We start from the raw sequence: 22,084 nt of genomic DNA, 5'->3' as shown, positions 1-22,084 counted from the left end.
ACCCCCACCCCAGCCCTTTCATTTATCTTCATTCTATCGCTTTTTTCCTGCCTTCACTCCATAACAGCTGTCTAACACTTGCAACTTTTCAAATCAACACCAACATCAACACCACAAGTTATCGTCATCATCATCATCATCATTATTACCGCCACCACCATCAACATCATCATTGTCGTTTCATTGCCTGCTGTCATATTCACAACCACCTCCACTAACATCATCATCATCATCTTTACTTTGCAATGGCACCATTCCACCTCTACAATCATCACTATAACTATCACTATCATGAACACTATCAACAGCATCCACACCAACAGTACTGCCGATGTGATGTCGCTGTTGCCACCACAAGCTAACATCCTCATCAATTTCACCTACTATCACAACCCTACTAACATCATCACCCACCACCACTGCTGCCGCCGCCACCACTTCTATCACCACACCATAGCTTGTGATCTTACACTACATTTCTCTGATGCTAATCAAAGAAGCTCATGTGGTCTAATGATAATGACACCACCCACTCCACTCCCTCCTTCTATCCTTCCCTGCCTATAAAGCCTCTTCCTTCCTCTCCCACCTCCAGGTTAGGATTGCTGGGCGGAGTGGGATGAGAGTGTAAAGATAAATGTAGTAGAAGTGAATGGCAGTAGCAGCAGCACCAACAGCAGCAATACAACTGGTTAACTGAATAGCATTGCAGGATTGGGGTAGAGTGGGGGTTGGGGTAGGTAGGCGGATAAATCAAGGGTTGGGGTGGAGGTGGAGTAAGAAGTGAAATGCCACAATATGTGAGAACTTGAAAAGAAAACAGATGAGGAAGGTGGAATATGTGTGTCTGTGTGTGCCTGTGTGCACACACACATATGAACTCAGTTATCTTCTTTCTTTTCTTCCTCTCCATCTGACACGATTTAGAAGTATAGGCCAGCAAGGGATCTGGGATGGTGCATGTGGGGGTCACTCAACCAACTAAAAATAACAATCAAATGTCTTTCAAATCATACTCTACCAGACTTCGATAGGAGATATTTATTAAGCAATGAAGTACCAGGTGGCCACAAAGAGAGTGGACATGACTGGAATGTCTGCCATTACATACCTGCACAAAGTTGAACCAGAGCAAAACTAACTAGGGGGGAGGGCTCTAGCAGTTGTTTAAACTGTTAGAAATAACACCCAAATGTCCTTTAAATGAAACACAACTGTCTTAAAAAAAAAAGCCAGTTCACTTGGGACAATGTAGTCGTTGATACAAAAAGATGAGAGGGCATGGCTTTGAATCACAGCTACCTTGATCAAACAGGCTCATAGTGGGATAGTGGCAACAATTCAAGGTAAAATTAAAATTTGACAAACAAATATATAACCCTCTGGAAATGGAGCCTCATTTGGAGTTCCAGGGCCAAGAAGATGGAGCCTTTTTTACAAGCCCTACAGAAGGCATGCACTTATTTTTCAAAAAAAATTATAAAAAATAAAGTAATTACTTTACATATATAAAATTATATATTGGGTCGAGTCATAAATAATTTCTGTTTTTTGGAAGTAAATTGTAACAATGCCTTTTGAACTTCAGATGTTTAAAATTGAAATGGAAACTTCTGTTTTTAAAAGAGCCTCATCTGTCATACATATTAAACAGTGAAAGCATGCATGTCATAGTTTAATATTAAAGTGCATATTTGACATGTGATGTGGGAGTTTAAGAATGGAGAAAATATCACAGAAACAGCTAAGAAAATATGCAGTGTTTATGACCAAGGTGTCATTAATGACCAGCAAGTGCGAAATTGGTTTTCAAAGTTTTGTTCCAGAGATTTGTCATTGAGAAATTAACTCACACCAGGATCAAAATGCTTTAAGAGAATTAGTGGAATTCAATCCTCGTAAAAGTACTTGAGAATTAGCAATTGACCTTAACACATCCCAATCCACCATCTGCCACCACATGGAAAAGATAGGAAGAGTCATCAAGCTGGGTGTTTCAGTTCCCCATACTGTTAGTGAGAAGAATAGGAAAGATCACTTGTCCATAGCGACAAGCCTTCTTTCAAGGTAGAGAAATGAATTGTTTCTCAATAATATCATTACAGGTGATGAAAAATGGATCTTTTATGACAATGTTCAACACAAAAGGCAGTGGACTAACAAGAATAAATCTCCACAACCAACATCAATGGTTGAGCTCCATGGAAGGAAAGTTATGTTGTGTGTATGGTGGAATCACCACTGCAGTCAAACACTAAATGTTGACTATATTCTCAACAGTTGCAATGTGGGTATGAAAATCTTTTATGAAAACGCCCTGCATTCGCCAGTAAGAGAAATGTTGTGCTTCTCCATGAGCACATTCAATAAGAATCACTCAGGATGAAATATTGGATTTGGGTTGCTCTGTTCTACCCCATCCACTATATTCACTAGCCCTTGCACCAACTGATTTCCATCTTTTTGGCTCTCTACAAAATGTTCTGATGGGGAAAACATTTTCTCAAGAAGATCAGGTGAAAATGTATATGAAAAGTTTCTTCATGTCAAAGTCAGCTGAATTTTACTCGAGAGGAATCAAAAAGCTACCTAATAAATGGCAAGAGGTCATTCAAAATAACAAACTGTACTGATAATTGAAAATAATTCTTTCTAAAAATTTTTCATGAGTAAAAATTTTCAACAAAATTGGAAATTATTTATGACTCAACCCAATATATTCTTGTGGGAAATTGAATGAACTTTTTGGTCTATAGATTGGCTCAGTCGTCTCCTAAGGGTTAAACAGTAATTAATATAAATGTAAAGCAATCAGAATCAATGGTAATTAGTAAGAAGTAATAATCACAAAAAATAATTACTGCAACTGGTAAACTGAACCAAAGATACCAGGAATATATGCAATCATAAAATGAGTATTATGAAGTAGACATCAAAAGGATTGAAATAGCTTGGTCACTTGAAGTATATCAACTATCTTAACATCAAAGAAACATTAATATCAAAAATCCAGAAAAGGATTATCAAGCTGTAATATATGCTCCACTCTACCAGATGGAGCTGAAATGTAAGCACTAACAAAAGTATTAAATAGATTACAAGCCTTTGAAATATGGGTTTATACAAGGCTTTTGAGAATATCATCGACAGAATTACAAAACCCATGACAAAGTGTAAAGAAAGGCAAAACCTAAGAAGATTTCATTGGACACCATGAAAAGAGAGAACTAAAATATTTTGGATATTTAGAAAAAAATGCTTAAGATTGTTAGCACAAAGCAAAATCAAGAATTGATTGCATGGATGATATCAAGAATTGAGAACACTTAAAATACAACAAATGCATAAAGAAAGCACAAGGAAAACAAATATGGCAATCCATGGTATTTAACCAGCTGAGGTGCAAGGAAAAATAATTGAATGAATTTTATTACAATGAGCCATAGACACAGGGTGAACATTGCTCTAGAAAGGAAGAAGATAGCAGTTGTTTAAATCCCAGGTCATGCATGCTTGAGCAGATTTAGATTAATTAAATGTCTATGGATAAACCCAGGCAGGAGTGAGTGGTTAAAAGGTTAGCTTTGTAATTATATGGTTTTAGGTTCATCTTCTTGTGCAGCACTCTCACTGAACAAACATCTACCCCTAGCTTCAGTTCAACCAAAACACTGCAAGTGAAATTTGGTTGGTGGAAAATGTGTGGAAGCTTGTCAATATCTTAAAACACTATTTCCTACTACAGCAACCTCTGAATCATGTCCCCACTACTCCTTCCTACACTCTTGAAGACCCTGCAAAAAGTTTCTGACTAAACCACATTTTTTTAATATGTATATAGGTGCAGGCATGGCTATGTGGTTTAAAATTTTTTTTTTACATAAAAAGCTCCTTTCCATCTCATTTCCAAGGCCATGGTGAAAAAAACAAATTGGAAAAATCCCTGTCAAAACAGAGAATCAAACTTACATGAGCATCCTGATCTGAAACCCCGCATTTACAGCCATTGTTAATAAGTCCATTAGAATTTTATTGAAATGGTATCATACCACAAAATCTCAGGATTTATTTAGTTCTATATTTTCTACAAATGTACCAAAACTCAATCCTCTGTAGCTTGTACTTTTGGATTTGGCTAAGTCAGAAAGCACTGTGAAATCAACTGCTTGTTACAGGCAACAAAATAGGCTTTACATAAATATTTAGAAAATTCCTCAAAAAGAGCTTCATTTTTGAGAACTTGAGAAAAAATAGGCAACTGCTATACCATGGTCACTATTAATTTGTGTAATTTGAAGATGATTATCACCACAGTTTCAAAGATATGACATCACAAATATGACTAATTATTCATTTAGGCCAATTAGGCAAGATTTTGACCAATTTGCTGACCATTCAAATTGTCATATTCCCTAAAATATTCCTCCAAATTTCACAAATGAAGTATCAAAATGTTTCATTTTGGATGCTTTCCAAGTACAAATTCGATATAAATATTTTAAAAAATTCATAGTGATACCAACTACTATTCATGTTTCCAAGAAAAAATCAGTCACAGATGTTGTTCTTCTCATTCCCCTCTCTTTCCTCATTGCAAGAGTGCAAACTTTTTCAGCTGATAACATTTAGCATTCAGAAAGATTAATTTTGAAAAGATCAAACATGCCACTGGCCACTCAAGTTGTGGGTCATGAAAATCAAGCTACGGAGTATTATTATGTTGGAAGAGCTTTGTGAAAGACTGAATCGCTATCAGACCTACTGCTCCCAAAAGAAGAGCCCAGCTGAGATCCGGAAGAGACAAAATGAATTGTTTGATGAGGAGAAGAAACGGCAGCTGTCTTTTTTCAAAAGGATTGAGAAGATCCGAGTGGAACATGTGGGTGCTCCTGAAGATTGTACTATAATCATGAACAAGGGTCTGTCAACACCCTTTAATTGTGCCATGCGTAAGTAGTCTTTCTTTTTAACTTCCCCCTTCAAGAAGTCCTACGTCTCTTCTATGTAGGTAGATTTAACAACGACTTCTTGGTTTTCACTGTTGACCTTCTATCATGTCAAAGGTCAGATAGATGGATAAAGGTTACATGTCCAAATCTACTGCTAGTGTGTCCTTGTGTATTTAGATTGAACACACAGCTTTTGAGAATGTTACACACAAGTAACTGGCAACTATCCAAGGGTAGTTCTATATCACATTAGCTTCAACTCAACACTTCAAGCTAAAGAAACCTTATACTACATATTTACAGCCAGATGGACTTAGATATTTGAGATCTAAGTGTCTTGATCATGGAATTAGCACTTCACTACTGATAGCTAGATTAAAACCAGCAACCTGTCAGATTCAGTCACTCAACATTCTCTTGATCTGCTTGTCCACACTCTCATCATCATGATGTGACTGTTATTTCCATATATGGTCATCACCGTAACGTTACATCAGTTTTTCTGGGGTGGCATTGATGTTCTCTACATCACATGCCTACAGAGAAAACTGACCTTCAGTGCTGTTGTGTATTTCGTGATTTTTATGATCAGAGGAGGTGCATGGCCTAGTGGTTAGAGCAGTGGACTCGCGGTCGAGGGATCGCGGTTTCGAATCTCAGACCGGGCGATGTGTGTGTTTATGAGCGAAACACCTAAGCTCCACGATTGAACCTGTGCAGGTGGCACGTAAAACGCACCCACTACACTCACGGAGTGGTTGGCGTTAGGAAGGGCATCCAGCTGTAGAAACACTGCCAGATCAGACTGGAGCCTGGTGCAGCCTTCTGGCTTCCCAGATCCCCGGTCGAACCGTCCAACCCATGCTAGCATGGAGAACAGACGTTAAACGATGATGAGTGGCATCTTATCACACTATCAACACTAGGGAGGTTGTCTGTTGTAGAACTAAAGGGTCACCTCTACACTGTAGCATATATGTGTTTGTGTATTTAGAGGTAAAACTCATTTTTGTCATGCTGAAACCCTGAGAATCTATGTTAAAGGTATGTGTCTGTGGAGTACTCAGCCACTTGCACGGACACACAAAGACCTGTTGAGGCAAGCGAAGTCGAAATCGAACCTCATCTGATGACTACACCAACATCAAAATCAATGGAAACTGCAGTTGTGATCCCTGTGCCGGTGGCACGTGAAAAGCACCATCTGAATGTGGCCGATGCCAGCGCTGCCTTGACCGGCTTCCGTGCCGGTTGCACGTAAAATGCACCAATCCGATCATGGCCGTTGCCAGCCAAGCCTGGCACCTGTGCAGGTGGCACGTAAATAGCACCCACTACACTCACGGAATGGTTGGCGTTAGGAAGGGCATCCAGCTGTAGAAACACTGCCAGATCAGACTGGAGCCTGGTGCAGCCTTCTGGCTTCCCAGATCCCCGGTCGAACCGTCCAACCCATGCTAGCATGGAGAACGGACATTAAACAATGATGATGATGATGATGATGATGAAGCAGGCTGTTCCATTGATGAGATCAACTGGAACAATTGTCATTTTAAACAATAAAGTGCCAGTGTATCATATATTTAGAGGTTAGACTTCCAGTGCTGTGTATGCGTGGTTAGGCTAAGGAAAAAAATGCAGGGCAGATTTTACGAGCAAGACGCACCAGTAGAAGAACTAAGGATACAGCTAGTGAGAGGGTTCCATAACATCCAAGGCTTTGGTTAACTTTGCTTAACACTCTAGGACTCTACTCCCAACATCACTCACAGAAATAGGTAATGAAGATGGATGGAGATGTATGTGTGTGTGTATATATACTTATAAATAGTTAGACCCATGCTAGCATGGAAGACAGACGTTAAGTGATGTTGCTGATGATGATGAACACATATGCACATGTGTGTGTGTGTCCTCACCTGGCCCCTGTGCCAGTGGCATGTAAAAAGCACCATCTGATCGTGGCCGTTTGCCAGCCTCGTCTGGCACCTGTGCCGGTGGCACGTAAAAAGCATCCACTACACTCACGGAGTGGTTGGCGTTAGGAAGGGCATCCAGCCGTAGAAACATTGCCAGATCAGACTGGGCCTGGTGCAGCCTTCTGGCTTCCCAGACCCCAGATGAACCGTCCAACCCATGCTAGCATGGAAATGCGGACGCTAAATGATGATGATGATGATGATGATGATATATATATACACAATAGGCTTCTTTCAGTTTCAGAACAAATCCACTCACAAGGCTTTGGTTGCCCTGAGGCTATAGTAAGAGACACTTGCCCAAGGTATCACACAGTGGGACTGAACCTGGAACCATGTGGTTGGGAAGCAAGCTTCTTACCACACAGCCATACCTGAACCTATGATTCTACCAGCTTGCCATCTTAAGCAGATGCAATATTAATGTTGATTTTGTCATGGATGGGAACCAATGACAAAGGTTGAGTATACAATAAATAACATTGAGAACTATCACTAATGAAAGATTATATTGTAGGAGTTATATATAAAATCATGTGCTTAAGTAAAAAAAATCTAGATTATGTACAGAAATTAATAGACATTGTGAAATATAAACAAGAAGCCCTAACTAACCAGACACCTTGTAGTGACGTCATTTTCCAGTGTGCGCACACGCAACGTTATTCTTCAGTGTGCGTGTGCGTAACGTCATTCTTCAGTGTGCGTGTACTTTACTATGAACGCATGAAAATCATCTCCAGCACTTGTCTCAGCCTTTTCAGCGTCTTCGCGACTATGGTGTTCGCATTAATCCAGACAAGTGTGTTTTTGGGCAATCATCTCTTGATTTTCTCGGTCATTGTATTGATTTGAGTGGAATCAAACCTCTCTCGTCTAAAGTCGATGCAATTCAGTGCATTGCACCACCTTCTTCTTTGCGTCAACTTCGCCATTTTTGGGGTATAGTTAATTTCTATCGACGCTTCATAAACCGGTGTGCAGACAAGTTGTTTCCTTTAACACAGATGCTAAAGGGCAATTCTAAAAAGGATGCCCCTCTTACTTTTTCAGCTGAAGCACTGTCTGCCTTTGAGTTAGTTAAAAAGGAACTAGCTTCAGTTCCTGTTCTAGCACATCCGGCTCCTGATGCTCCACTTACTTTATCTGTGGACGCATCAGATTCTGCAGTTGGCGCTGTCTTGCAGCACACCGTAGATGGTGAAACTAAACCTTTGGCTTTCTTTTCTTGCCAGCTAAAGCCTGCTGAACGCAGATATAGTACTTTTGATCGAGAGTTACTAGCAATCTATCTGTCAGTTCGACATTTTCAGCACCAGCTTGAGGGACGAGAATTTGTGATTTACAATGATCGCAAGCCCCTTACGTTTGCACGATCTTCTAAAACGGACAAACTCTCCGCTCATGCTTTCCGTCACCTGGATTATATATCTCAGTTTACAAGTGACATTCGACATGTGCCAGGGAAGGAGAATGTCCCAGCTGATGCTCTCTCTAGACTCCCTGTCAATTCCATTTCCTCTCCTGCAGCAATTGACGTAACTGCTATTTCGCAGGATCAACCACCTTTAGTGGAATTGAATTTAACTTCGCCCAAGTTCATCAATTGTAAATTTGCCTACCGTCCGCTCCCTTCAGCAGAAGGCTCTATTCTTTGTGACGTCTCCACCGGTTCACCCAGGCCGTTAGTACCTGAGAAACATCAACATTCTGTTTTTGATGCTCTTCATTCATTGTCACATCTGGGTATCTCTGCCACAGTAAAGCTTGTTACTACTCGGTTCTTCTGGCCCAATATGCGACAATCAATTACCTCTTGGGCACACTCATGTTTAAAGTGTTTGAGTGCTAAAGTCCATAGACACATCCGTGCTCCACTTGGACAGTTTTCTTCTCCTGAGGCCCGTTTTCGCCATGTCCACCTTGATTTGGTTGGTCCATGGCCTGTGAGTCGCGGGTTCTCATATATTTTAACTTGTATCGATCGTTTCTCACGTTGGCCGGAAGCTATTCCTATAGCAGACATTTCTGCTGAAACTGTTGCGAAAGCTTTCATGTCTAATTGGATTTCTAGGTATGGTGTACCGTCCAGTTTAACCACAGATCGTGGTCGACAATTCGAAGCGGTTTTATTTCGTGAGTTATCACAAATCCTGGGGATGCATCATATACGCACCACTAGTTACCATCCCGCTTCTAATGGGATGGTGGAGCGTTTCCACAGGCAACTTAAGGCCGGGTTGCGTGCCTTGCCGAATCCACAGCCGTGGACTGAATTTCTTCCTATCGTCCTACTTGGATGTCGGACTGCGATTAAAGCAGACCTTGGTTTTTCTTCTGCCGAGCTCTTGTATGGTACCACACTGGCATTGCCTGGTATGATGTTGGTGCCAGACAAGTCACAGTCTCTTAATTTAGAGTCTTATGTTGCCCTGACTACGCAGATATTTTTCTGCCCTTCCTCCTATGGGTCCCCGACACCAAAATCCTCCTAATGTGCCATTAGATCTTGATTCTTGGACACATGTTTTTGTTCGTGATGATTCTGTCAAAGGACCTCTTGTTTCTCCTTATAAAGGACCTTTTCGTGTGATTTCCCACACGCCGAAAGTATTAAAACTTGACATTAATGGTCGTTCGGAGACCATCTCCGTAGATCGTCTTAAAAGGGCATATTTTGAGGTGTCAACATCTTTTGATGACACCGCTGCTACAACCATCGTTGAACCTTCACATGCACCTTTGACAACACCACCATTTACACATGCACCTTTATCAATACCAACATTGGCAACATCACCTTCGTCGTCGCAGCCCGCCTCGAACAAACCTTATGTTACGAGGTAAGGCAGAACTGTTCACTGGCCAAAGAAACTTTCAAAGACTATTTATATTTGACATTCTCAATTGTCTTCCCAGTGACAGTTACAATACTTATTGAAATTTGTTCATTTGAGTATTTTTTTTCCTTTTGGTGCATTCTTATTTATATTGTAAATTTTGTTTTGATTTGTCATATTGTGTGCCATTTTGGTGATTTGGTAACCACCTTATTTTCTGAAGCCACTACAAGGAATTTTGTTTCATGCTCTGCACTCAAGGGGGAGCCTTTGTAGTGACGTCATTTTCCAGTGTGCACACATGCAACGTTATTCTTCAGTGTGTGTGTGCGGAGCTGGAACCTTCTGGAAAGGCCTAAGGAAGTTCCCTCATGCACATGCGCAAGAGACTGGGGAAGAAAATTCTATCGCGTTCCTTGTTTAGCGTCGTTGACTTGAGACAGGGCTATTGACGTGTGATCAGCCATTCTCCTGTCCCAGACGCTTAGAATTTGACCTGCTCTGTTGCTGCTGAATTTGTTGTAAGAATCTTACAAATGTTAAAATTCAGCCTTGCTATATTGAACCAAGTGGATACCAATATACCAACGTGCATCATTTGTAAATAAGAGAATAAAGAATTAACCAGTTCCATTACAATCTTTTAATTTCCTTTGTCTTAACTGAATTACCAGAAGTGAGAGGTGTCAACTCTACCAAAGATACTCAAGGACCAGATGGTCATTGTGACTGATCAAATCTACCACCCCATGAGTAGATTCAATTTATTTTGGAATGGGTGTTTTGTAATTCCTGAAACCATTATTGATTGGTACTGAAAATATGTTTAGTGTATCTATCATGGTCCAGGTGTAAAGAAAGCCCAACAATTGTTCAGTGCTGCTGTTAAAAAGGATAATAGGTTCTATCCTACGTGCAGCTTGGTGAACTTGGGCACCCCATTTTCTCAAAATGACTATTGTAAAATACAGGTTCCAAGGTAAATAGTGATGGTTTGTTTCAGCAACAGTTACTGATTAGGATAAATTTGATAAATTCATTTAGCATGTGGACTGAGGGATGTGAACAAACCAACAATATTCCCTGGTCTGGTTGTCAAACACCTTTAACCTTTAGCATTCAGATTATTCTGTCAAATGCTGCTGTCGGCATTAACTTGTGTCTGAGTATTTAATCTATAGTGAGTGAGTCTCTTCATCCTGTCAAAAGTAATGCTTTTTCATTCACATTGTTTTTAACTGATCATGCATTATTTTGTAGCTTTAAAATTATGATGATGTGATTGTATATTTTATAACAGCACTGAAGGGTAAGTGCAGTCGGCTGGATCTGGATGGCTAGTACATAAAACAGGTAGCATATTTCGGCTGGATGTGGATGGTTTAAGTACAGAAGGGTTAAAGGCTCAATTGTGCACAGATTTCAATGGAAGAGTAAAACACAGGATCAAGCAATGATACTTCTTAACCTCACAACTCTTATATTATTATGGCTAGAAGCACTCAAACCATTAATAATTTTCTAATAAAACTGCACATTTACTCATGTCCAACCTGTCTTCATTTAACTTCTATTAAGATTCATAATTAGCTTTAGTAGTTTTAATACCAAAATATGAAGATGATACTGCACTTTTAAGCTATCGACTTCCTTATTAAATAGGGAACTTCAAAACCTGAAACCTGAGCAAAAAAGCTAGTATAAATAATCAAAAGTGAAAAAGGGAGCATAGAGTTTATTGCCCATTTTATTATTACCCTTTTTTATGTGTATTTTTAAAAACATTTTTTATAGTACAGAGTTACTTAGAACAGAAAGAGGGAGAGGAAAAAACTAGACATGGATGAAGATGGCATGGGAACCTGAACCGAAAGTTCTCTGGGTAGTTACTATAAAGAAGAAAAATAAATGAATGAGTGAAACAAAATAAATAAGTGGAAAATAAAAAAAAATCTTTAGAAAAAAAATAACAACCCCCTTCTCATCATACTCCCCCAATCTACAGTATCAAAAAACATATTTGATGACAATAATACTTCACATCAAAACAGTAATAGCAACAGGAGGTAAATAACAGAGCAACGCCAAGAATTGCCCCTCTCCCTGCCAATCATCACTGGTTCTCTTTCTCTCTCTCTGGAAAGAAAAAAAGCAATGTGGATGTAAGCATCTCACTGGAGCCAGAGAAAAGAGCTCATGGGGTAAGCAACAGCTAAAAAAGACAAATTCATAAATTTTATTTGGGAGAAGGGTGGGGTGATTATAAAAAAAGATGAAATTGTAATCTATAATTTTCTTACACACACAAGTCTTTTTACAAGCTACATTCAAGCTTCTGAGGAACTTATGGATATACTGTTTTTAATTCTGAATATTTCTTACAGACAAATAAAGTTATTTCAGAGATATAATCCCACTTACTTTCATCACTCCATCTATCCACCTTTAGTTTTTTCCTAAATATAAGTTTTCCATGCTGTATAATCTTATTAAATGACCAAACATTTTTAATCTTTGATAATTAATTTTTCCAAAGTACTCTTGCACTTTATCATTCTGTAGCAGTGATCAATTTCTTTTTTACATCTAAAATATATCCAACAAAGATCTTCTCTAGCACCACATTTTGAGTATATCAATTTGATATTTCTATCTTATTTTCTTGTATCGAATAAAGGTTTCATATTAGAAGGACTAAAATACTCTGATGCACTGATACCCTTCAGTCATGTCCATAGTATTTGATGATCTTCACAACCAAAAGCTTTGCTAAAATCAATGAAGCATGTAAACCACTATGCAGTATATTCTCTAGATATTTCCAGTTTTACCATCTTAAGCTTGCAATTTACTTTCTTTCTTGCAACAACTTTATTCTGGAGTTAATTCCCCTCTCCAAAATTAATTGAGACTGGTTTTTAATAATTCTTACAACAATTTTGCTTGTATAGCATATGAGGGCATTTTCTTTTTTGGAATGGGGGATATATATTGCTTTGTCTTCCAAAGATTTTGACAAAGTTTTGTAAATAGTTTAATATCATATTAATCAGTTGATTTCAAAAGTTCAATTAGAATGTCAACTGAACCCATGCTTTATATTTTACTACTTCAGGTGTTGTCTAATACACCGGTTTTCTTCACATTCTGCTTCACACTCCATAGGTGTAAATTTTCCAAGTTTTACATCTCTGTATATACTTGCAACTGTACTTTAATACATAGTCCAAGGTTAACCTTTAGAAATTGGATTCTAGAGGTAACCTATCCACACATTTCCTTGAAGAGGTTTCTAGTCTTTCTTTTTTGTTAATTTCCTCCAGTCAGTTTGCATTTCTCCTTTAAATAATCGACTTTCATATCTTTGCTGCACATTCAAAATCATTATTCAGTCTTCTGAATTGTTTAATATTTTTCCTTGCTTTTGTCTGTTGCTGTTCTTTTACAATTTCTAATACTGTTGCTAAAATCTACACAGGAAAGTTAGTGCAGTAGAAAAAAAGTTTTAAGCCATGACTAAGAGAAGTCTTTTGTACTATAATTTGCAAACATAGACCATCACTAGTTTCTCTAGATTCTACTGTTTCACTATTCTAACTATTGGCTTTCACATTTGTTTTGTGTGTCAACAGAAAACTCTGTTTCAGAAACATAGAGAAAAAGTTTAACCTCTCATCACCTCACATAAAGCCACCTTCCTCTATGTCGCCTCACTCAGTTCATTGTGAGTTTAGCCTTGCAAACTGAATGGCAACCTCTTTAGTGCTGGTGCCACAAAAAACAAAAACACCCCGTACACTCATTATTTACATGATCCTTTACAAGGTACTATGGCATGTGGTAACAAGGCACTACTGTTATCATTTCATTAAGAGGATGAGGTTGAAAAGGTCTAGAAACATTAACAAACTTATGAACATCATTGTTCCAAACTGAATATGAAAGAAAGCTTTTCAGTATATACTTTGTATATGTGTGTTTTCCAAAGCTTAAAGGCTAGGCTTGAAAGAGTTATTCTCATTTCTGATCACCAGACAACTGTGTGTGTGCATTATCTATCAACCTACCTATGCGCATACATATTTATGAGATTAGCTTCCTAAAAGAATCATTAATAACAAAATATGTGGTATGCATTTGTAAACAATATGACTGATACAAACATACATATGAACCAGAAAGCATAAGATGTACATAGAAAAGTACTGAAATACCATTTGATATGCTAAATTGCTGTTATTCAACCCCAAGTCTGATTCTATCCTTCTATTTTCAGACACTGTGTATCTACAATGAAAATAGCCACTGTCCTTTTCTTTTCAAGATTGAAGAGACCAACTCATCTCAATGTTTGTTGATTGAATAGGTAGCAGATTAAATGGGTAGACCTTCTGTGAAGTAATTAGGCTAGCTACAAAATATCATCACTAATTAGCCCAATTAACCCCGAAGGCTAGGAAAATTACCTTTCAAGGGTCAATAGCAACAAGAGTCTGACTAAACCTCATATGCACACACACACACACACACACACACACAATATGTGTGTATGTGTGTGCGTGTGTGTATGTATGACCCAGCAATTGGCTGGGTTTCTGAATAGAGTCAGGACTACTTAAACAAAGCAAAGACTGTTTCTTCTACAAACAACTACTATATAAGTCATAAAAACCTGATGTTATTTAGAGTAGGGGGTGGGATCAATAAAAGTTATCTTCTCCAAACTCCACCCCTAATTTTTTGTCTCTCTCTCTCTCTCTCTCTCTCTCTCTCTATCTCTCTCTCTCTCACACACACACACACACACGCGTTGATATAGGGTGTCTGTAATGGCCCTTCTCCTACCCATTGGCCTTGTCACAGCATAGCAGGGAAGAAAGATTTAAAACAAACAATCTGAATTATGCAGCTGTTTGCACCTAGAAAAGCTACATGTGTGAATGTATGAATCCAAAGAAGAAAGTACATCCTCCCATTCACCAAATAAACACAAATTATACACACAAACACACACATATAAATGAAAAGAAATACATATGCACTGTACAAACATGCACATATACATGTTACATAAACAGACACATAATACATGTGTGTGCGCATTACCACATGTGAGAACACAGACACACACACATATATATACATACATACATACAGCCATATGTATATATATATATATATATATATATATATATATATATATATATATATATATATATATATATATATACACACTAGCATTATGACCCGCAACGACGGTTCATAGTGCTAGTGCATGTATATATGTGTACATATTACATGTACATCTATATATATACATCTACACATAAAATACAAAATACAAAGTTATATCTTGATATCGCTAGTGATAACAATACTCAAAATATATAACAGACTGGAATTGTAGGCCTGTCTCTTGCAATTTTGATCAATTGTATCTTGTCCTCCCTCTTGTATAGAAGTGTGGCTACAATCCAGCCTACCTCTATTTCTGGGGGGACATTTTTAATTTTTATCCGAGACATCCTACGTCCCAGATATAAAGGTAAAAATAAAATATTTCCACTTTGCAAGGTTCGAGTCGAGTACTCCCTTGCACACTCTGTTGACTCGAACCTTTCTTCTATTGTGGCGAATTTATTGCCTCTGGTTAGATACTTGATATCTTTCATAGTCGCACCAAGACACTTTTGAATGGTGCTTTCCTCCAGGTGTTCAAATCTTTTTTTTTCTCTACATTGTATACTTTATAGACAATAGTCTTTTCTTTAATTTAATTTTTTATTTCGTTTGGTGGTGTTATCCTAGATTCACCGTCTTTGTCGGTGATCATTCCGAAATAGGTTTGTATTTCTTCCATTTTAATTTTAATGAGTTCACGCTTGCCGACGGCTGCAGCGAAATTAATTTTTGGACTTACTTCCATCGAAGACATTTTAACAAAAGTAAGGCATGTGTAAAATTTGAATGAAATTGGTTGTGTAGTTCAAGTTTTAGGGAAACACACAGACAGACAGGCACACATTCTCAGTTTTATATATATAGAGATATTCTTTTACCCTTATTATTCTTTTGTTTCAGTCATTTGACTGTGGCCAGTCATTTAAAAAAATATCAAGTCATAACGGTTTCACAATATATGTGTGGAATTATAAGGTAAAAAGACTCACAGTTATAATTGCCTGCATACATATACACACAAACACAAACATATATAAGCATACACACTGATATATGCGTGCACACACACAAATATATATATATACACACATGTATCTATATACATACTCTGATCAATAACTATCCAGACAGTTTTCATAGTAACACAGCTGAAGCAGTGCAGAGTGAAGCGGCTTGGCAAAGATTGACCTTGAACTCTGCAGTGCATGCGCACTAAGTTTTAACATTCTAGCTCACTTCCACTGTTTACAGCAGTACTTGGAAGGAACATGTGTAGCGTGTGATTGTTGTATTGACCATGACAGAGAAAGTTGAGCAGAGAAACTGCTTAAATTTTGGCAAAAGCTTGGCGATACCTGCTCAGAGGTCTATGCTAAGTTTTCAAAAAGTTTGCATTGTTCTCAACACAATCAAAGAGATCTTGTGCAACTAAAACCTGAGTATTTTTTTTTTTCCTTTGGTCAGCTGAAAGAAATTTTAGCAATAACTTGGCAGACATGTGTCTCATAACCAAATCTTCAGTGATAATGGACTGAACTAGACTGTAACTAATCTGCACATAATCTGATAACTCACAGATGGTGATTCAATGATTTCTCCTCACAGCTGTATGTACATCTGCAATGTTTTATTCAGTTCTGCTGGTTGAAGGTCACCCAGAACGTTTGTCAATATCAACATTTTTTTGGCCATCTTGGAAACATCTGAACCACTCATAAACTTGTATGTGGCTCATACACTCCTCTCCATATACTTTCTGCAACTTTGAATAGATCTCTGAGCAGTCCAATACTTATCAAACTTAATTATAAAATTTCAAGCAGCTAGGTTAGTATAATTTCTAACAAAAAGAAGGTTTATTTTTTTAGTAGAATAGGGTTGATAGAGGAATAATAATTATCAATGTCTATTTGTAAAAATTTATATTTATTCTTATTAAACCAATTAATAGCTGCTTGAGTATTAGACCATAGTTCAAGAGATATTTTATTTCTAAATATGGGTATATATTTATCTAAAATAATTCTCCTTAATCTACCTAAGTCTGACTTTCCTGGGCATATTAATCTAACCCTAGGATTGGTTTGGAAGCTATCCTTATTATCTTTCAAAGTTATCCTAGGTCAAATAGGAATAAATGGTTCAGTCCTATCATCAATATGGAATTTACATGTAATCCTTTTGGCTTCTAAATTAATTGTTCTAAGTACACTTTTGTTTACTATTTTACATTTCTTTGTGATTTCGTTTTTGAGAAGTTCAAGATATTTGCTAATATTAAGATTATATAGATTGTTTTGTCTGTGTGCACAATAATTCCGTCCTTGGTTTTTAGGTTCATTATTAAATCCTTTCTGGTGTATATTTCTTCTAAGTGGATGCTTGACAAATTTAATATTTTTAATTATAGTCCATAATTCCCATTCAAATACTTTGAGGTGGCGATTAGGGTGTGGGATTTTCTTGGTTGTAAGGTTTATGATTATGTGTTCCATTTCTCTATTTGTAATTCATTTTGTATATCAGATTTCTTGTCAAAGTGAAAAGCTCTCCATTGGAGTCTATGGATGAATTCAATAGTTTGTTATTAGGGCCTTTGTATATTCTTTCTTTGCTGGCATAGGTGTATCTTTTAAAGATGTATCAATTTCAATACTCTCCATTTTACCAGTGTAGTCCTTTTTATTTATTATTAAAGCAATAAATAAATAAAAGTTAATTATTTAAGTTAAATAGAGGATATATTAACCTCATAAAGAGATGATTACATCCAAGAAAACACTGGTTCTATACCATATATATATATATATATATAGGTCCTTACACATGCTAATGCACACACACATAAACTTGTGTATGTATATGAATGCATATAGATATAGTGTTTGCATGTATTATTGGCAACATGTTATGAGTATGTATACAAAACATGTAAATGTGTAAATGTCAAAGTTACATATCTCTTTCTCTCTTAGGAAATGTTTATGTGTGATTATGTCAGTGGACACACACACATGGGCCTTGTGGAGATAAAAAAAAAATTTTCCAGGATAAAGAGGTATGGATTGATGACAGAAAGAGTATCTGGCCGTAAATGTCTACCTTAAATAACTCTTCACTCGGGAATTCAGGCATTAAATAAATATGTACCTACTTATCTCTCTCACTGTTGAATTAATTAATTGATTGATTAATTAATTACCTACCTACCTAAACACATGCACACACACACACACACACACACACACACATACATACACAGTCAAATTCTCATTTAACAAAAATTTTGTTTAACGAAAATTCCATTTAACAAGTTTTGTGTATAAACTCTCAACATAGATGATAGTTAATGATAACTGGAATAATGAATACATAAAAAAAGGAATTTTAGAAATATTTTGGGGATTTTTTGATAAATTTGATATTTGATAATGATATGTCTATGATTTGTATTTGTATAAAACAGAAGACCAGAGTATTTGAATAGGCTACAATGCCAGGACCGGCAAAATAGCCTATTTTGCCCGTTGTGCAACTAGTACTGCATTACATAAATATGTACACTGGTTAGTTCACAGTCTGATATATGTTAGATGAGTTTATAAATTTATTCATTAAATGATCATTTATTTTAATGCAGTATATGTAAACATGTAAATGAAGTATTATTTGAGGTAGAGCCCTTGAGATCGTCAGTGCAGTGGTTGTGTGAGATGTGTAGGCAGGACTTGAACATCATATACAAAAGCCACAACTATATAATATATGGCATATGAAAGCTTTAGTTTTAAAGTTTGTGTCAAAGTGGAGGTTAATCCGAAGAAAACATTATTTTATGGAAATGTATTATGACTTTCTTTGATAGTGTCCCTAAAGTCCGTGTGTGCTTTTAAAAATGTATTACTCAACATATACAAAACCCAGAACTATATAGTATATAGCATATGAAAGCCTTAGTTTTACAGTTTGTGCCAAAGTGGAGATCATTTGGAAAAATAAATATTTTATGCAAAATATGGCATTTTTGTCAAGGAACACCATGATTTTAACAATTGATGGTAGAAAAGATTTTTAATTGTTTTACAACAATTGATGGTGAACATAAAAACACTTCTGTGTTAAATCTGTGTTGTTATTTTTAACCTGCCTTCATAATGATAAAACTATTTAAGCATGTTTGTCTTACTTACTGGTGGCACTATTGATATTTACTGGTAAAATAGATTCCCACTCCAATAGTTAGTTCCATGACTATACTGAATGAATATTGTTTATTGTTTTGTGAATATGTAATTTTATTAAAGATGACTAATAATATATTTATTATTTTGAAAATATATACTTAGTTCTAAAACACTATTTATATTTATTGGCAAAATAGCCTGGGTGTCTCTTTCACTAGGAACAGCACTGGCACAACCGGGAAATTAGCCTGTTTTGCCGGTCCCAACAAAATAACCTCATCGAAGAGTATTTTGATCAAAATACCATAATATGTGGTAAAATATAACATGAAACACTTTAAATTTATTTTTTATTCATAAATAAGGATAGATAATCTAAAATATAAAATGGAAGGCAAGCATATCAGTTGTATTTGTTCCATAAATTTGTTTTAACATTCCCTAAAATTAACAAGCATTAAGGAATGAGCAGGCTAGACTATAATTTGTTTTAGAAAATGTGATTAAGATGTTTTAACTATCCAAGATTGACTTTTACAAAATTTGCATAAACAACAGTCAGTCATGACTATTTGAAAACACAGCATTCAATTCAGCTGATATCAAACGCATGAGAAAAAAAAAAAAATCTTAGGGATGTAATCCTAAAAATAGCAGATATATATTTGTAAAGATAAATATTTTGACAGAAAGAGTACATCTTGTTTTTTTTATGTTTAAAACGAATTAAATGTTAAATACAGGTCTTTTTTCCATAAAATTGGGGCATTGCACTGAAAAGAAGATCAGAATTTTCTCTAAATTTGAATATAATTTTGTATAAACCAAAGCCATGTGTGCCAAAGTAAATAACAAAAAGAGCAAAAAGAAAAAAATTACAATTCACAAAAATTGGAAGTGTTGAATCACAAGAAAAAGAACCTGAGGAACTGAAGAAGAAATTCAAAATGCCAATAGGAGTTATTAATAGTATTCTGAAGAACAGATCCAAATGCAAGCAAAAAAAAGATCACCAAGGAAAGAAGAGTTTAGTAAATCCAAATGTTACAAAAGCTATCCACATTCCACTTTATGAGTGGATTCAGAAAAAAAGATCAAATTTTCAAATGATATGCTGAAGATTATGGCTCTTAAAATTGCAGATCGTCTTCAAATCAAAGATTTTAAAGCTTCACAAACATGGATTACATGGTTTAAAGAAAATTTCGGTGCGAAATCAAGGACAATTTCCAGAGAAGAACTAGAAAATCCCATTGTAATAAATAACTCATTCTCTGATTTTTTTTGAAAAATCCCCAAAACACTATCCTCAAGATATTTTTAATTGCGATGAAACAGGTCTTTTATATAAATATCCTCCCAAAAATACACTGGTTCTCAACACAGAAGAACGAGCCTCGAGAATATTTTCAAAGATCGCATTACAATACTTTTCAGTGTGAATAGAACTGGTGGGAAAATAATGCCTCTCATAACCAGTAAATTCAAATCTCTGCAGGGTTTTAAGGATATTAACATGGAGGCTTTGGGACTAGAATATACTCATAGTGGAAAATCTTGGATGACCGGTTTTTAATTTAGAGATTGGTTAAAAAGGCTTTATAAAAAATGGTTACAGATAATAGGAAAATACTTCTTTTGCTTGATAATGCTGCTGTTCATTACATCGATATCAATTTTAGCAATATAGAACTACATTATTTGCCGGTGAATTGCACATCAAAAATACAGCCTTATTGATCAAGGTATTATTCATTCTTTTAAAGATTTTCTAAAGGAATTTAAGTAAGATAAACAAGGAAGATATTAATTTCATTGATCAGATTAAGAAATTCAAGTTATTCAATGCTCTTCCCCTTATGATTGAGGCATGGAATTCTGTTTCAGTTGCTACAATAAAAAATTGTTTTAATCATGTCTTCAAAAATTGGGAAGGAACAAATAAAAGTACTGAAATGCTGGCCAGAAACATGGAAATTAGGGAAAATTCAATCAAAACTGATGAAGAAGAAACAGCATTCTATGATAATTTAACTCTACCTGTCTATGCTGACAATCATTTACAAGGTGAAATTTTCATAGAGAACCTTGTTATCAATGATGAGCCCGAAATTTTTGATGAATCGGAAAATCAAACAAAGGAAAGCAAAAAAATTGGTTCTTCCAATGCAGTTTATCATCTTGAAAAGCTAGAAAGAGTCGAAACAAGCTGCTGTCTTGAGGAGAATTTTATTCGAAATGAAAAAAAAAAAAAGGAAATCAGTCAAGATAACTGATTTTTTTTTAGAAGAAAATAATAAAAATTTTGATCATATTTCTTTTAAAACCATAACTATAGTTTAAATCAAAGGAATGAGTGCATGGTATTACCACAAGCAATACATCATTCTTTACTATATTTTAAAATTTTTGTTAAATTCACTTTTTAGCCTTCGTGTAGTTTTCATTAAATGGGAATTTGACTGTATATATATGTAAAACTTAACTTTGTCTGTCTGTGTCTGTATCTGTGCGTGTGTCTGTGTTTAACTTCCTGGCACATCTCCTCCTAGCTAACAAATAGTAGAACCACCAAAAATGGGTCACTTAAAATTTAGGCGAATGAAAATTGAACTGCGCTATTTCTGTTCCGAAATTCATCTCACAAGTGCAAAAATCGATAATGTGTTTGTTTAAGCCTTATCCCATGCATTAAATAGTGAACTTTACTCAGTCAGCTGTTTGACATGAACTGTGTTCACCACACGTGCAAGCATGCATAAATTGCATGAAAAATAAAAAAATCAAGATATAAAAATGAATCGCCGTAAACATTGTAGAAATTTGGCAAAGAAATGAATTTTCGGGATGTAGCCTGGAGGGTTTTTATGTATTAATCATTTGGACTTTGTGAACACATACCAATTATCTATATATATATAAAGCTGAAGTTGCCTGTGTATGGCAGGTTT

At 36.1% G+C, this 22,084-nt stretch overlaps 1 protein-coding gene and 1 long non-coding RNA gene across 4 annotated transcripts in view; one reads left to right on the top strand and one right to left on the bottom strand.

Annotated features, from left to right (window-relative positions):
- Window positions 1–22,084, bottom strand: part of LOC115221730 (cell adhesion molecule-related/down-regulated by oncogenes) — a 400,560-nt gene that overhangs the window by 157,432 nt on the left and 221,044 nt on the right. The window lies entirely within an intron of this gene.
- The window catches only part of LOC118766916, a 16,647-nt gene continuing 3,769 nt past the window's right edge, over window positions 9,207–22,084 (top strand). The window contains exons 1-2 of one of the 2 annotated variants that reach the window (XR_005002821.1): window positions 9,207–9,216; window positions 18,651–18,652. This is a non-coding gene — a long non-coding RNA (uncharacterized LOC118766916). The remainder of the gene's footprint in view (window positions 9,217–18,650; window positions 18,653–22,084) is intronic. The other variant, XR_005002822.1, reaches the window with a different exon arrangement.

This window comes from Octopus sinensis, linkage group LG18, assembly GCF_006345805.1.
Source record: "Octopus sinensis linkage group LG18, ASM634580v1, whole genome shotgun sequence".
Taxonomy (NCBI): domain Eukaryota; kingdom Metazoa; phylum Mollusca; class Cephalopoda; order Octopoda; family Octopodidae; genus Octopus; species Octopus sinensis.
The sequence above is the reverse complement of the archived record's forward strand: the minus strand, read 5'-3'. Positions and strand labels throughout refer to the sequence as shown.